This window comes from Myotis yumanensis, unplaced genomic scaffold, assembly GCF_028538775.1.
Source record: "Myotis yumanensis isolate MYYU_CA2020_CCGP unplaced genomic scaffold, mMyoYum1.0.hap1 SCAF_6, whole genome shotgun sequence".
NCBI lineage: Eukaryota > Metazoa > Chordata > Mammalia > Chiroptera > Vespertilionidae > Myotis > Myotis yumanensis.
Genome location: NW_027223757.1, coordinates 13388990 through 13405734, shown reverse-complemented (window position 1 = coordinate 13405734; position 16745 = coordinate 13388990). Strand labels below are relative to the sequence as shown.

Genomic DNA, 16745 nt, shown 5'->3' with positions numbered 1-16745 from the left:
ATGTGCCCTAATCAGGAATCGAACCATGACCTCCTGGCTCATAGGTCAATGCTCAACTACTGAGCCATGCCAGCCGGGCTCTACATGGGTTAAAGGGTAAACAAAATGTGGTAAATCTCTAAAGGAATACAACTTAGCAGTTAAGAATCATGACCACAACAAAACTCAACAAACTATTAATATGTGCAGCAACTTGAATCTAAAATGCATTTTACAGTGCTTGTTTCGGTAGCACATATACTAATATTAGAATGACACAAAGAAGATTAGCATGGCCCCTATGCAAAGATGACACACAAATTTGTGAAGCGTTCTATACAAACTCTCCAAAAATTCATATGGAATAAAAAAAGACCCCAAATAGCTGCAGCAATCCTGAGAAAGAAGAACAAAGTAGGAGGGATCTCAATACCAGATATCAAGCTATATTATAAAGCCACTGTCCTCAAAACTTGTTTGGTACTGGCACAAGAACAGACATATAGACCAATGGAACAGAACAGAGAACTTAGAAATCGACCCAAGACATTTTGCTCAATTAATATTTGACAAAGAAGGAAGAGCATACAATGGAATCAAGATAGTCTCTTTAATAAATGGTGCTGAGAAAATTGGACAGATACATGCAAAAAAATGAAACTAGACCACCAACTTACACCATACAAAAAAAAATCTCAAAATGGCTAACGGACATAAACTTAAGATGGGAAGCCATAAAAGTCTTAGAGAAATCCAAAGGCAGCAAAATATCAGACATATGTCGTAGCAATATCTTTACCGATACAGCTCATAGGACAATGGAAACTAAGGAGAAAATAAACAAATGGGACTATTATAAACCAAATAAAAAGCTTCTGCACAGCAAAAGAAACCATCAACAAAACAACAAGAAAACCCACTGCATGGGAGAACATATTTGCCAATGTTACTTCTGATAAGGGTTTGATCTCCAAAATTAACAGTAAACTCATACAACTTAACAAAAGGAAGATAAACCAATAAAAAAAGGGCAAAGGACCTAAATAGACACTTTTCGAAAGAGGACATACAAAAGGCCAAGAGACATATGAAAACATGCTCAAAGTCACTAATCATCTGAGAGATGCAAATCAAAACGACAATGAGGTACCATCTCACAACTGTCAGAATGGCTATCATCAACAAATCAACAAATGACAAGTGCTGGCGAGGATGTGGAGAAAAAGGAACCCTTGTGCACTGCTGGTGGGAACACAGACTGGTGCAGCCTCTGTGGAAAAGAGTATGGAATTTCCTCAAAAAATTAAAAATGGAACTCCCATTTGACCCAGTAAGCCTACTTCTAGGAATATATCCCAAGAAATCAGAAACACCAACTAGAAAGGATATGTGCACCCCTATGTTCATAGCAGCACAATTTACAATAGCTAAGATTTGGAAACAGCCTAAGGCCCATCAACAGATGAGTGGATTAAAAAACTGGTACATCTATACAATGGAATACTATGCTGCTATAAAAAAGAAGGAACTCCTACCATTCACAGCAGCATGGATGGACATGGAGAGCATTGTGCTAAGGGAAATAAGCCAGTTGGAGAAAGATAAATATATGATCTCACTCATTTGTAGAATTTAATGAACAACATAAACTGATGAACAAAAATAGATCCAGAGACAGAGAAGCATCAAACAGACCATCAAACCTCAGAGGGAAGGCAGGGAAGGGTGGTGGTGGGGGTTTAAGAGATCAACCAAAGGACTTGTATGCATGCATATAAGCATAACCAATGGACACAGACACTAGCAGGGTGAGGGCTTGTGTTTGGGGGTGGGAGTGGCCGGGGAGAGGTCAATGGGGGAAAAGGGAGACATATACAATATTTTTATCAATAAAGAATAAATAAATAAATAAATAAAATGAATTTTACAAATGAGAAGAAGCCAGTACCAAATGTTTGCACAATCAATGATTTTGATGTGATTTGATTTATATGACACTCTTGAATAGATACAACTATAGTGGTGCAAACTACTTCAGTGGGATAAGGAGGGGTGTGTGTTGGACCATAAAGGGGAAATACAAGATAGTTTTGGGGGGATTATGGTATTATGGATCCATTTGTTATCCCAATATTTAACTTGGACAACAAAACAAGAGTCAATTTTACTGTATGATATTAAAAAAAATAAAATTAAATAAAAGGTGTTCCATACTGAAAACACATATATTTTTTTAAACTAATGAGGCAGATTTGATATGCTTGAAATTACATGGGAAGCTTTGCCAAAAAACAAAAATAAAAACAAAAACAAAAACCCAATCTATTTCATTTGCATACATCTATTTTTATTAAAATGGATGTTCTAGAGATTACATCCTGCCTTAGGGAGAAACCTGCAGAGATTCAGAGCCAAGTTCAAACAGGGAGCTCTCAGGTAGCAGGTGTCCTCTCAGCAGGCAAGCAAAGAATGATAGGTCCCTTGGGGGCACTGGGCAGTGGGTCTCTGGGTGTCTATGGCCCATCCATTGGGGTGTTTATGAATTTTCTCTAGTGCTCAAAACACACTCCCTTGAAACACTTGCAGTGTTTTGAAGTCATGCATATTATTTGTTCTTCAGATATTTAAATTGTGTGTTGAGTCTAAAAAATGTGGACTTTGTATTGTTCTTTTATGTCATTTCATAGTAATTATTATTTACCAAGAAATTGTTATCTTGGGTTGTTATATCTTACAGAAAAGCAAAGTTGCGTTATAATCAGATCTATAATCATGCAAATATGTTACATCTTTAGAAAGACCCATAAAAAAGACTCCCTAGAGATAACATAAAGGCCTCGGTTGTATTCCAGCTCCAGTCCCAGAAAAGCAGCAAAACCAGGTGGGTGATGCCAGGACCAGCTGCAATGACTAATGTCCCCCTGGCCTGGCACTGACCAACCAGTGGAGAACATGACCCTGAAAGAGCAAACCTGGAAACTGATGACTATTCTGCTGAAACTCTCCTAAAACTTCCATTAAGATTCCCACCTGCAAGAAAGAGATGAAAGTCTCAAGACAAAGGACCCAGCAAGAACCCTCCCTCCCAGGAGCATGCCTGCACCTTTCCTTCCCTCCTCTTCCCCCACAAGCACGCATCTCCTAGATTCTAAGGGACCCCATGAGCTTGCCACCAGGGAGCAATGGGCAGCAGCAGCTCATCTTGAACCTGTCCCCATGGCCCCCCTTTCTCTGACTTCTCAGTGAGCCATAGCAGCCCAGCCGAGGCTCATTTCCCCAACTAGTGTGTCTCCTGTTGCTTCTATCCTAGGTCCTTCCTTATTTCACTGTCCCCGGCTTTAATAAACATCCTCTAAAAATCACCCAGACTTGTGTTGTGAAATCTTTCCTGCACGAAGTCAAGAACCCACACACTATTAGCAGGCCCTAGGCAGACCTGCTCAGGGCCAGGTCCCTTTTCCAGTACTAGGAGCTGAGTACTGGTGGGGAGAGGGGGTAGGTAGCAGCCTGAGGTCCACTCCTCTTGGCTTTCCTGGTGTGAAACCACTGCGGTTATCCGGGCCCCAGTATCCTCTGAACACTGTACCCAAGGTAGACCCTCTATTCCACGAGTGGGGGCTGGAAGAAGGGATCCCCCACCTCTCAACCATACTCACTCGGACTTAGCCTCATCAACAGGTAGATGGGGCAGGATGAGAAACATGGCTTCTTTTACTTCCCCAGGAGACAGCCCTTTCAATGGGACAGGGGGAGAGGGAGCCCTGTGTTTTTGGTCTTGGGGGAGAGTGGCCCTGTGCTCTTGGTCTGGGGGGAAGATTCTGTGTCCTTAGTCTTGGGGGAGAGGCCCTGTGTTTTTGGTCTGAAGGGATGTTACCAGAAAGGGGACCTGGCCCTGAGCGGGTCTGCCCCAGGCCAGACAGCAGTGTGTGGGTTCTTGACTTCGTGCAGGAAGATTTCACAATACGAGTCCAGGTGATTATTAGAGGGTGTTTATTAAAGCTGGGGACAGTGATCCCCAGAGGGAGAGTGCTCCTCAAAAAAACACATTTTTAAAAAGAAATTATGTTAGGGCAAGTTTTCAGGATTTAAGGTACAAATAAAAGAAGTGAATTTTATGTTGTTTCAAACACACAGACATGCATTCTATATGACAGCCTTGTAGGAATTATTGCAGATAAATCTCAAATTATTATCTAAAGAGTGAGAGGATTCTGGATTGATGTCTTTATTCCCTATATCCTGCCTTAAAAGCCTGAGGTTGATTTACAGATTGCATTATCAGTAGGTTTCCTAATTTGATTCTGTCTCTTTTGAAGCCTGGGACTGGCTGACCCTCAGCAAGGCCATGGAGCTTATTCATATGATCTTTTTTTCAAAGGGATGAATGCTAAATAAGCATCATTTAAAGAGCCAACTGGGAAATGTCAAAACTGCAAAATGTGAGCTTTGTTCCTATGACAGAGTATATTTCATGTTATATTATATTGATTACTCAATTGTGTTGATGTGAGACTTTTCATTTGTCTAAGTTTTGATTCTTTTTCTAACTTAATTAAGTTGAGAACAGAAATTATGCATCGCATTTCTATTCCCAAAAACACAGTTACATGCTCTGTAGAAAGCAATAAACTTATTAAAAGTAAGTAAATGTGGAAAGCCCTTCCAACTGAGGGGAATTCAGTATGTTTCTTAGGTTGAGATCCCTATAATATGGGAATGTTCTACATAGGGATCTGCACAGTTGTTTCCCATTTTCATTGCTGCAATATACAAGGATAAAAGAAAAAAAATCAGTTAAATTGTACATTTTTATGAGCAAGAAATTAGAAAGTGAAGAAAAGTTCTAGTCTGGTTCTTTGATGTTAGGCCAACTTCTGTTATTGCAATATCTCCAAGAAGTAATAATATGTAACTAATGTGCCAGTGCTCAAATCAAAATGGCAGTATCTGTTAATAATTATCAGAGGACATCTAGTATCAGTGATGTGAAGAGGAAATAAAATAATGTAATTAGTAACATAATGAGTTCATTAAAATAGAGAGAACAGCTTAAAAGTTTAATGTCTTTATCCATAAAAAAATATTTCTTTTCTTCAAACTACTTTCTATTCTCTGTTTTCAGATTTCTGTTTAAAAAGTGTCAAGGATGTGGAAAAAAAAAGTATATGTGTTGAAATATAGGGTTCAGTTTCAAAGATGATAATCTATTGTATGTGGGTACTGGTTTTGCGTCACCTTCCCACAGGTAAATTTTCTGTGCTTCTTCAACCTCTTTTGAGGTCCTAAATCCTAATTTTTTAGGGTGCCCTTCACTCTTACTTCCCATTGGGTCTAGTAAGTGAAATTCATCATAAGGGAGAAAGGAAAGAGCCTTTGAACTTTATTGTCCCCCCAGTCTGTTCACTTGCCATAGTTTCACAGTGGTTGTGTACCTTTGCTTACAGTCAGAATCTCTACCATGAGGCCTCTTTCCCAGGACTACAGCATTTGCCCAGTTCTACTTATATTGTGGTGTCTCCTCATCCCTCTAAATCTAGAGACATTCACAGTTCACCACTGTTCTTAGTCATTGTGATCTTCATATCATCTTATTGATGTTCTTATTCTTGGCCACGTCATGGTAACTAGTTTTTATGTGTAGTCCCTTCAATTAATCCTTTGAGTGTGCTGTTTCCTGTCAGAGTCTAGCTAGACTGATAGATCCAATCTCTACCCTGTTTAATGATGTCTTCCCTTATACTTCAAAACTGCATTGCTTTAAATAAAAATATTTTAATATAAGAATATATGTCATTCAATTATGAATATAACTCAATTCTATTATTTGCTATTTCAAACCTACTTTATGGGGAAATGATTGCAACAAATTTTGACATGAAAGTACTTCTAAGCAGCAAGAAGAGACTTTATATGAATTGCCAGCCTTTTCTTTTACACGGGGGGAAAGCTGACCTTTTCTCAAACCTTTCTCTAATAGATGACATTATGAAGAAGGACATCTTAAACCTCAAAGGGCACCGATGGGTCTGGTCTTCATTCAAAGAGGATAGAGTCCAAGATGAAAGCAAACCTGGCACTTTTACCTGAGTCGGTTGGGGGAAGATGTCATTTAATCTATTGGATAATAATGGGAAGAAGTTCCAGAGTCATTTCCTAGAATTAATGAGAAAATGGCACGAGGGCACAAGAAGTTCCTCCCTTTTTCATATTGCTTAATTGGCAGACATGTTTGTTTGGGAACTTTAAAAAGCAACTTGGCAATTGATATATGACCACACCAAAAGACTACAGTTTGGACTTCCTGCTCGTCCATGAGAGTTAAGGTTGACAAAAGCAATAGGTTTATTTTTCTGCAATTAGTTGGAGCCCAACTAAGAAAATAAACCTTCCTTTATATCGTTCCAGTGTTGTGTGTTCTCCTGCTAATGAGCCTCAAAGACTACCACTAACCTCAGGGTGCAAACATAAATGTTTAATTATTAATTAAATTGCTTAATTTAAATAACATGTAAATTCAGCATACAGTGATATTTCTGAGATCTTAATGTGATTTTTTAGTTGTTTTTTTTTTTTTAAATCTAAATGGTACCCATATACCCAAGGAAACATGTATCATGCTATTAATACTCAGTTCCTCAGTAGAAATCAGGTGTAAAGAAATTAAACATATTATAGTCTATGCATTTACAGTCTCTATATATGTGTATTTATGTAAAAATAATCAAGGTGTGTGAGATTTTTTTTGTTATTTTTAAACAGATTGTGTCTTAGGTTTTTTTTTTTTAATATAAATAGCAAGGTAGAGCATCGGCCCCATGTAGACAGCAGCCCCTCTGGCCTCAAATTGGCAGGCAGAGAGGCCTCTACTCTGGAGCCTTTGGGGGGGCCTGGGCACCTTTGGGAGCCTGAGCCTGAGCTGGGACTGCAGCTGCAGTCTGGGCCTTGGGTGGAGCCTGAGACCCTTGGCAACGTGGGCATGAGCTCATTTCCCAGCTTGGAGTGAGCAATTAGGCCCGTCATTGGTATTTGGACTAGACCTTCTTGGACTTGACAAGGGCTGTGATAGCTTCGGCGGGTGTGCTCATGGCCCTGGTATTGTTGGCCTGCATTTCCTTCAGGCCTTTTTGTGATTCTTGGCAAAATGCATGTTCTTCAGGAATTTGGGGGTGCATCCCCCCTTAAGATATCTGTATCTTTGTAATCAGGGTCTCTTGATGCTGATTCTGTGCCATTTTGGGGACTGGCTGTGTGTGGTATGGTTCTTTATAATTTTGAAAACATCCAGGTTTATTGTTAAAAGTAAGCAAGAATTTAAATCATTATCAACAAATTTTCTTTAACGGCCAAGGTTTCCCTGCTATATACCGTATATCTAACCAAGCTAATTAAACTCGTAAGTATGAGACTGGAATATTAATAGTCCTGGTTGAATTCTCTGCCAGTGTGATTAAAAGGTTCTGTCAGAGACTAACCTTCAAATATTAAGCTGGGGACATCCTTTCAAAGAAATGATAGCGATAAAGCTTTGAGAGAGAGAGAGAGAGAGAGAGAGAGAGAGAGAGAGAGAGAGACAACAGTAGAATAAAAGTTCAACATGCCCCAAAGGATTCTGCAGTTCACGATGACTGGAGACCTAACGGCTAATAAAAGATAAACTTTCCACAAAAGTGCTGTCAAAATAAAAAAAAAAAAGGTGACTAAGAAATAGACAGCCCTAAGAAACAAAGCTGGGGCAAGCTCTCTTTTTACAGAATACAGAAAACAGATGAGAATGAAGATACACTCAACTATCATACAGTTTTCTGCCTTTTAGAATGAATTTTTCTAGAACTGACCTTTACAAAGTTTATTTCTGGTTTTTGGCAAACTGAAGAATGAAAGAACATTGATAGAGCTCTCTTAATCCTTCAGTCTTTTGTGAAGGAGGGAATAATGAGAAAGGTTTTCGATACCATCTTTGGAAAACAAGTTTTTATGAAGTCATAGAGAATGACTAGAAAGTGGTTGAGCTGAGGACTGGATTATTCTCTCTTTCAGTCCTTCCTGGACAAGCCAGACCTGAGACTAGGAGGGAATGGGCTGCTGGCCTGTCTCAGCTCTACATCGGACAGGAGCACTCAAAGTCTAGCTTGGTGTGCAGGAGACTTAAATGGGATGGAGCACATGTTTCTGATCACAAGCCTTAGAAGTATCAGTTCCATAGAAGAAGGATGTGCGCTGTACTATCTGACTAGAGGAGCAGACAGGACCTTAGGAAAAGTTGCATTAGAGTTGAGTGAGTGAGGCTGGTCTATGCTCTCAGATGAGTGAAAATCAACATTTAGAAATGGCAGAGGGCCAGGCAGGCTTCATGGGTGTGTGACCTATACAGTTGCGCCAGCCCCTGTGCTCAGAAGGGTCCCATGCTTGGTTTAATGTTCTGCTCTTGCTGCCTTGAAATTCTTAATATTGAGCAAGAGGCCCCGCATTTTCATTTTTAACGTGGCTGTGCAAATGTTTATGAGACAGGTTCTGAGCTAGCAGAGTTACATGCTTTTGTTAGTTTATCATAGCCAAAGCATCTCTAACTCTTAAGAGGTATAACATTAGTATATTTAAAATCATTTTCTTGAAATATTAATGTTTATTGCATGTAACATTATATTTAAAATCATTTTTCTTGAAATATTAAAAAAAAGAGGTAATTCTTTCTTCCTCTTAAATTGGAAGAATGTGTCTCAAAACACTTACTTATGTCTCATACTTTATTCAGAGCTCCAGCCTCTCCTTAGTGCTGCACTGGCCAGGGATACACCGGGAAATAAAATCTTCAGGCACTTACACTAAAGCTTCGGACTTAAGCCATTTGCCTTTCTTTATCACATTGCAGTGAGCGTGTGATGAGAATCTGATAAATCACAACATCCTACCAGGAAAGTCACACTCCTTTTAAAGCTAAATGAGAGAAGAGGCAGTCAATAAGAAATTATTGATCCCCCGGGGCTGTTCAATAGTGTAGGAAGTGCTACCTCTACCTGTTTATTCTTCTTTTTACTATGGCCCTTTTCCTGTGAATGTTTTATAGTTCCATAAAGATCCCACCGGGCAATGAGTCAGTAGAGCACCTTGGTCAGGAGGATAACTCTAAGCTAAATGACCTGAGTACAATTTTTTGAGCCAGCGCTTCCTAACTGTGTAACTTGGAGGAAATACTCTTGACTCTGTGCCTCAGTTTCCCCAGGTGTCAAAGAGAGTAAATATCAGTACCTACTTGGCAAGTTTCTTGCAAGATTTGGAATATCTTAATACGTTAACTGCTTTTTAAAAATGTCGTTAAGTTTTACATGTGGTTTTTATTCTCTCTGTCACAGAGATTCCAAACAGGAGCTTTCTATGCTCTTGATGTCCAAGAACATGTGAAAATATGCCCGTCCATAAAAAACCAACCTCCAATCCTAAGAATTAGAGTTAGGAAACATCACAATTCTTAGCAGCTCATTACAATATTAAAGACAACCATATATCTTAAAGTTATTAGTAGCTTCAGGCCCAGAAATGGAAGAGTTATTGTTTGACTATAAAATTAATTCATAGGCCCCTGTAAAAAAAAAAAAAAGAAAAAATATCTCTTTCACCACTCTCTGGCCTATAATTGATTGTAATTACCAGTTTGCACAGGACTGTATGGGTAGGAGGGTCAAAGATTACAAAGAACTTTCCCATTGCTCAGTAGCTAATGGGACACAGCTGCAAGGCAAATAAAACCTTATAATTAAACTTCAGTCCCTTTTGTTCCTTTCTTTAAGCAACATAGTTACAATTTTCATGTTACTGAAGATCTAGAGAAGAAATCTTCATATGCTATAGTGAGAATGGTTTTTTTGTATGATCTTGGACCCTTGGACTGGTCTCTATCGTCTTCTTATTGATTAAAATCTGATCTTAGCTAACTGCTACTTGATTGGGAGATGCTCCTTAAGTATATTAATATTTAAGGGGACTATGAAAAAGATAAAGAAGGAAAGGAAAAATCTTAATATTCCAACAGATCCGCCCTATTCTTTACTGTTTATCATGCAAATTGTACCTAATTTTTACTTTTCTAAGACTTATAGAATAAAGGGCAAAAGAACTATATCTGTGTTAGATAGCTTTTAAGTGTTATCTTATTGTGATTTTTTCTTAACTTGTATGTATATGTCTTCTCTCACACCATGGAAAAAATTTGCAGAATGATGCAAAATTTCCTCACATTCATTAATAATTAAAACACCTATACTCAAATAAGAAAATTATACAGTTTATCAGTGTTACATATGCATTGCCCATGGACATAGACAAAGGGTAGTAAAAGCTTGGGGTGAGGTGGGAAATGGTGGAGGGGGTAATGGCGGAAAAATGGGAAACATCTATAATATTCTCAACAATAAAGATTAAAAAATCATCAGGCCCTAGCCGGTTTGGCTCAGTGGATAGAGTATCAGCCTGGGGACCAAAGGGTCCCAGGTTCGATTCCAGGCAAGGTCAAGTACCTTGGTTGGGTTGCCGGCTTCTCCCCAGCCCAGGCCCAGGTCAGGGCTCATACGGGAGGCGACCAGTGAATGTGTTTCACTCACATTGATATTTCTTCCTTCTCTCCCATTCTCTCTAAAAATCAATGGAAAAATATCCTCAGGTGAGCATTAAAAAAACAAAACAAAACAAAACAAAACAAAACCATCAGCATTCTTTCCAGATATATCTTATCTTCATAATCAAATGGGAGGTTACAGAACAAATCAGTTAATATCTAAACTGTTACTTCCCACAGAGTTGGCTACTTGAGGAAAAAATATTCTATGTAATAACTTACAGTATTTATTGGATATTAACTTTGTAACCTTTTCCCCCCTGATTTTAACAGTAAAATATATCCATTGTTGTAAATTTGGAAGTTCTCCATCTCAAACAAGAAAAAAAGATAGGAAAACCATTAGTAAGTTTCCCACACAGAGAAAATCATTTTTATTGTTGAATATATTTCTTTATATACACACACAACTATATACAACCCCATGCACACTCACACACAGGGTTCATAATGGGTATATAATATATATATGTATATATATATATATATATATATATATATATATATATATATATATATATATAAATTTCAAAAGGATTGTGATTCTACTATGTCTCTTGTTTTTATAATTATGGGTTATACTAATTTTGATATATTACATGAAAAGTTATAGAAAAGAAATATCTAAATTTTCTTTGAAGCTATGCAAGCAGAAATAGAGGTTTCATAATTTTTCATTCTTGCAATTGAACATCATGAATTATTAACTCAGTCTCAATGGAGCCTCAATCAGTATAAATACCTTCACTCTACTGGCCTGAGGGTTTCAGGCAGGCTGATTCCTCTGAAGAACCAGATAAAATTTTGGTGAGATTTAAGTGGCTTTTGTGACATCCTTTACCTAATATGGTAGCCTATTCTCATTACTTTTGCTTTACAACTCAGCCCTAGTCTCTGTTTCTTAGGAACATAGGGGTTTTAGTCTATCTCTTACTTTCCTTAAGTCCCAATAAGTCCATTTCTGGTTTCCAGCTGACTCGATATAGTACTGTGTTTGCTTACCTCTACCTTTTCTACATCAAAATTTGCATGGTTCTCATTTGCAACAGCATTGATGGAACTAGAGGGTATTATGCTAAATGAAATAAGTCAGTCAGAAAAAAGCAAATGCCATATAATTTCTCTTATATGTGGAATATGAAGAACAATAAAAGCAAACAAACAAAATAGAAACAGAGTTACAGATACAGAGAACAGACTGACTGTTGCCGGAAGGGACGGGGAGTGGGTGGTGGGAAACAGGTAAAAAAGGTGATGAGATTGAGAAGTATAGATTGGTAGCTACTAAATAGTCTTGGGGATGTAAAGTACAGCATAGGAAATATAGTCAACACAGAAATAACTATGTAGGGTGCCAGTTGGGTACTGAAAATAAAGTATATGATTATTGAACTACCATGCTATAAAACTGAAGCTAATATAAAATAATATTGAATGTAAACTGTAATTGAAAAAAATTAAAACATTTAAAGACAATTACATGCCTTTTTCTTATCCAGTTGTTCATTGATACATAATCACATTAAAATGTGCATCTCTTAATAGAATTAACAAGGTACTTGGTCAAATGGCATTTTCAGAGATGAAATAGGCACAGTACTCTCACAATAAGCATAGATGAGCATTATAGTGAAAAGGATGTGATCAGAGTAACAAAGAAGGAAAAATACATTTTTATGAGAATCACATGCCAGAGATTGACTTCAGTTTGGTGAATGTGGCAGGAGGAGATTTTCATGCACGATGTACCTTTTCATTGTTACATCTCAACTGGTTTTCTTTAGATTCAATTATGTTTTCTACCTACTAAAACCAGGATTTACATTCCTCTATTATACTCTTACCAAAACTGTTTAATAAGGTTACTGATGAACTTCAGGTTGATAAATCCTGCAGTTATAAATCATTCCTCATTTTGTTGATCTTTCAGCAGCTTTTGAGTTAGATCAATACTTTTTTATTAATCTACACACTCATTCTCTTGGTGATCTCATCCAGTCTAAGGCTTTGAATATCATTTATACAGTCACATTTCCCAAATTTATACCTCTAGCCTGTATTTCTGCCCCAAATTACAGATTTGCATTTAAACTTCCTATTCTACTTGTAACTGGAGGTCTATTAGGCATCTCAAATGGAACTTACTCAAAACTAAGTTCCAGATATGTTCCCTCACGCCTGTCCTATTCACTGCCTTTACCTTTTAGTTAATGGAAACTGTCCTTCCAGTTGTAAGGCCGAAAATGGTAATTTTTTCACTCTTCATAGATGTGAGTAAAAGTACAAGTCACATCCAATATGACCAGAAACTTATTGGTTTTAGCTTCAACATCTATGGAGAACCTGATCAGCTCTCAATAACTGCTATCCATTCTCTTTCACATGGAATCATTGTGATAGTCTCTTTACTTCCCTGCCATCTGAATCTGCCCTTGCCCTTATAGATCAATGGCTAGGGATATGGCCAGAATAACCTTGTTAGAACTTGAATCAGATTACATCATTCTTCTGCACAAAACCTTCCAAGGCTTTCCATCTCATTTGAAGTGAACACAAATTTTTTCACAATGTCCTTCAAGGCCCTGCATTATCTGTCCATCATCTCTCTGACCTCATCTTTTAACCGGCTCCCCTATGCTCATTTCATCTTAATAAACGCAGAAGGCCGGTGCTCGCTTCAGAGCCTTTCCAATTTGCAGTAATTCTCCCTGGCATGTTCTTTTCCCAAATAAACATATGGCCCACTCTCACACAATCTCAAATTTTGATTCAAATGCCATTTACTCCAAGATTTTCCCCTTACACTATAAATTAAAATTGCAAACTCTTACTTCCTTTCCCCTTTCCTGGTGTTATTTTCCTTGGTAATAATTAACATCATCTAAAATGCTATGATAAATGGAAATTATTTGAGAAAAGTTTCATATATATAAGAAAATTTGTGTTTTAGAATATAAATTATAATTTCAAAACTATGTCTGACTTGAATCTAGAATTAATACATATTGGACATGGAAGGTTGCTGGAAAAGGGAAGGTGAACTTGGATGAAGGGAAGCTAAAAGAATGTGACTTCATTTAGCAGCCACTAATGCACAACTGTATGTTGGAGGACAGAGACAAAGGAAGAAACCTTCACTAACATGCTACTTGAGGAATATCTCTATTAAGATATCAATAGCTACAGAATGATGCAACATCATCCTTCCAGATGTGATCTACAGAAAATGTTGAAAATAGACTAGTGGCACTATTTCAGCTATTTTTATGAGCCAGTGTGAGAGACAGTTTGAGAAAGACACTTTCTGACATTCTTCAAGTCATGTCCCAGTTGAAGAAAATGACAGAATAATTTAATTCTGATGGTGACAGAGACAGGGAGCAGGGTATTGCCTCCAAGTATAGAACATCCCCTCACCAACACCTGTGTTCATCTTTGCAGTTAGTCCCTTATGTGTGACTTACTCCAAACATGTTGAGTTGATAAGGCTCTACTTCCCAGAAGAATGGAAAGCCCACCACAAATTCTGTAAGCACAGGGCCATGTTTAATGCCGCTCACCCTTGATGTGATTTGCTCTGTTGATGTCAGCAGAACCAGTTTTCATTACCTACCTTTCTATCTCTTCATTATTAGACAGAATGACAACTTGCTTACTCTTTTTTAAAAAATATATATGTATTTCTGAGAAGAAGGGAGAGGGAGTGAGCAATAAAAACATCAATATTAAGAGAGAATCCTTGATCGGCTGCCTCCTGCACACCCCACAGTGGGGATCAAGCCCACAGCCCAGGCATATTCCCTGACCTGGAATCAAACTCTGACCTCCTGGTTCATAGGTCGACGCTCAACCACTAAGTCACACCAGCCAGGCTTACTCTTACCAACTTGTCTGTGCTATTCTGCTAAATTGTACCATGACTTGTGCAAATCACCTCTGAGTAGCTGCTTTATATACACATGTTTCACTGAGATAACATGGAGGGAACGGAGTAGTGGTCAGGGGGTTGGGGATCTTACCTTTAGCATCCTGCCTTGGGACTTGGACTTTGTGTTCTCACACAGTCAAGTAGGAAGTCTTAGCAAAGATCACAATTCAAGCAATCACAGAATATTGCAACTAAAGGTATTTCAGAGATCATCTCTGGCCTTTCCTTTGAGGCTCAGAGATTCGGAATGATGTTCAAGGTCACTGATGATTCAGGTTCTTAAAAGATAGAACTGAAAAAATACAGCAGCTTATTTACAGAATAACTTCATTTTTGCTGAGCCTAATCAATCTGCCTTGGAGATTTTTAAGGCATTTTTGGGAAAGACTTGATATATTTTTTGTAGTATTAGATATATAGAGGGTATAAAAGAGGTCGAATATTAAGATTTAAGGGACTGGTCTATTGTATTAGTCTGCTATTAGAATTAAAAAATCATTCCAAATCTCAGTGACCTGTCACAACCACTCTTTATTTTTTTTACATGTCTGTGGACCAATTTGGGCAAATCTGCTTCAGTGTGGGGGCCAGCTGGGCTTTCTGTGAGGTACACTGCTCTCTTCCACATGTCCCTTCATTCTCTTTGGATTAGAAGTTATGAGGTATATAGTGTTTCCATGGCAATAGTCCTTTTTTCATTAATTTTTTTGCTCCTTTTTCCCTATTATACAAGTTAAGTTAATTTTATATCTAAAATAAATAAACCTATAATGTAGTTTTAGAAAATGCATGCCCATCATGTTGTCTACTGAAAGGCCAGTGATTGGAAATAAATTTTAGGAAATCTACAAGACTTTTTATATGATGTTGAAACAATATTTTAATTTTCTACTAAATATGTCTGTTTTTTTCAATATTAACAAGGAATAGTGCCTATTCTCTAGGCCCTCATTTCTCCTTATCTGATTACTTTACCATTTTTTTTCTCCTGAAGAAACCTACCCGTGTCTTTGCCTACCTTCATCCCTCATCTTGGGAAGCCATTTACTAAGTGTTTTAGTGCACAGAATTAATCAGGCCTTAATTGTATAAAGCCTTTACATTGAAGAACAAAAAAATCTATTCCGCAGCTGCAGCTTGCATACCAAGACCTAGCTCTGTGCTTATCACCCACACTTTTGCTTATAAATCATGAATGGCTTAATCTTAACATAAACCCATCAAAACAACTGGAAAAGCACACATTCCACTGATAATAGATGGAGACGGTCACCTATGGAACCAATCGACAGTGTACTTACTATTGCCATGACCATCCCTTGAAACATGTAAATTTACCTCACGCTGAATGTAGAAGTAATTTTCTATGTAACCACAGAGCGTAATAGAAGGGGGCTTGTGGCTGATACTGTCCAGGCTCTGCATAGACCCCCTGGAACATTTTTATGCACAGTACACAATAGGGCTTTCATTTTAAAAGGCAACATCAGTATTTTTTGGTCAGGCTGCTAGAAACCACTTTACCTTTGTCCACAGAGAGCCAAATATGCCTGGAAATTTACATATTTCTTTTAATTAAGAGGGGCAACTTTTAACCAATACCTGTGGGGCATAGGAGTATAAATAATTCATGCCTTTTCCCTCTAGGGCAGACAATTTGGAGAGGGGAACTACACTATTTCCATAGCTCTTCGCTCAAATTGAGCCATAGTTAACTTTAACAAGACTGCCTGATAATGCAGCCTTACTTGTCCCCGTCCCTTCCTGGCCCTACCTCCCTATTCCTCTATGAGAAAGAAACCCTCAAGATCCATTCTCAAGTGTGCTCTATCATTTTTTTTTCTATCACACATTAGTGTGGTTCTATTGTTCTTTCAATAAGTAATTGCTTTTTTAAAAAACAAAAAACAAGGTTTATTTTTCCCAACTGGTTATGCTGCAACTTGACCTTGTTATTATTTTTGTAGCCAGGAGAGGTAGCTATCAGGTCTTGAGAAAGGAAAATTATCTTTGCAAGGCGTCTGCCACAACTGAATCTTTTGTATGGCCCTCAAATTTATTCTATCCTTACTATCTTATAGCAAGTTACAATAGCCGACCAGGAGGTTTGACATTCCTTATTGAATCTCTTCAGAAGTCTCTATCCCAGGTCCCAGAGTCCTGCTCCTTCCCTCTCTGGCCTCTGACTCTAGCATAGGAGATATGCTGAGGCTCTGAACTTAGGGCTTT

The 16745-nt window shown here is 38.0% G+C and overlaps 1 non-coding gene across 1 annotated transcript; it reads left to right on the top strand.

Moving 5' to 3' along the window:
- Window positions 1–216: 216 nt before the first annotated feature.
- LOC139013309 (U6 spliceosomal RNA) lies at window positions 217–323 on the top strand. Its single transcript, XR_011471973.1, has one exon. It is a non-coding gene; the product is annotated as a U6 spliceosomal RNA (small nuclear RNA).
- Window positions 324–16745: the final 16422 nt, after the last annotated feature.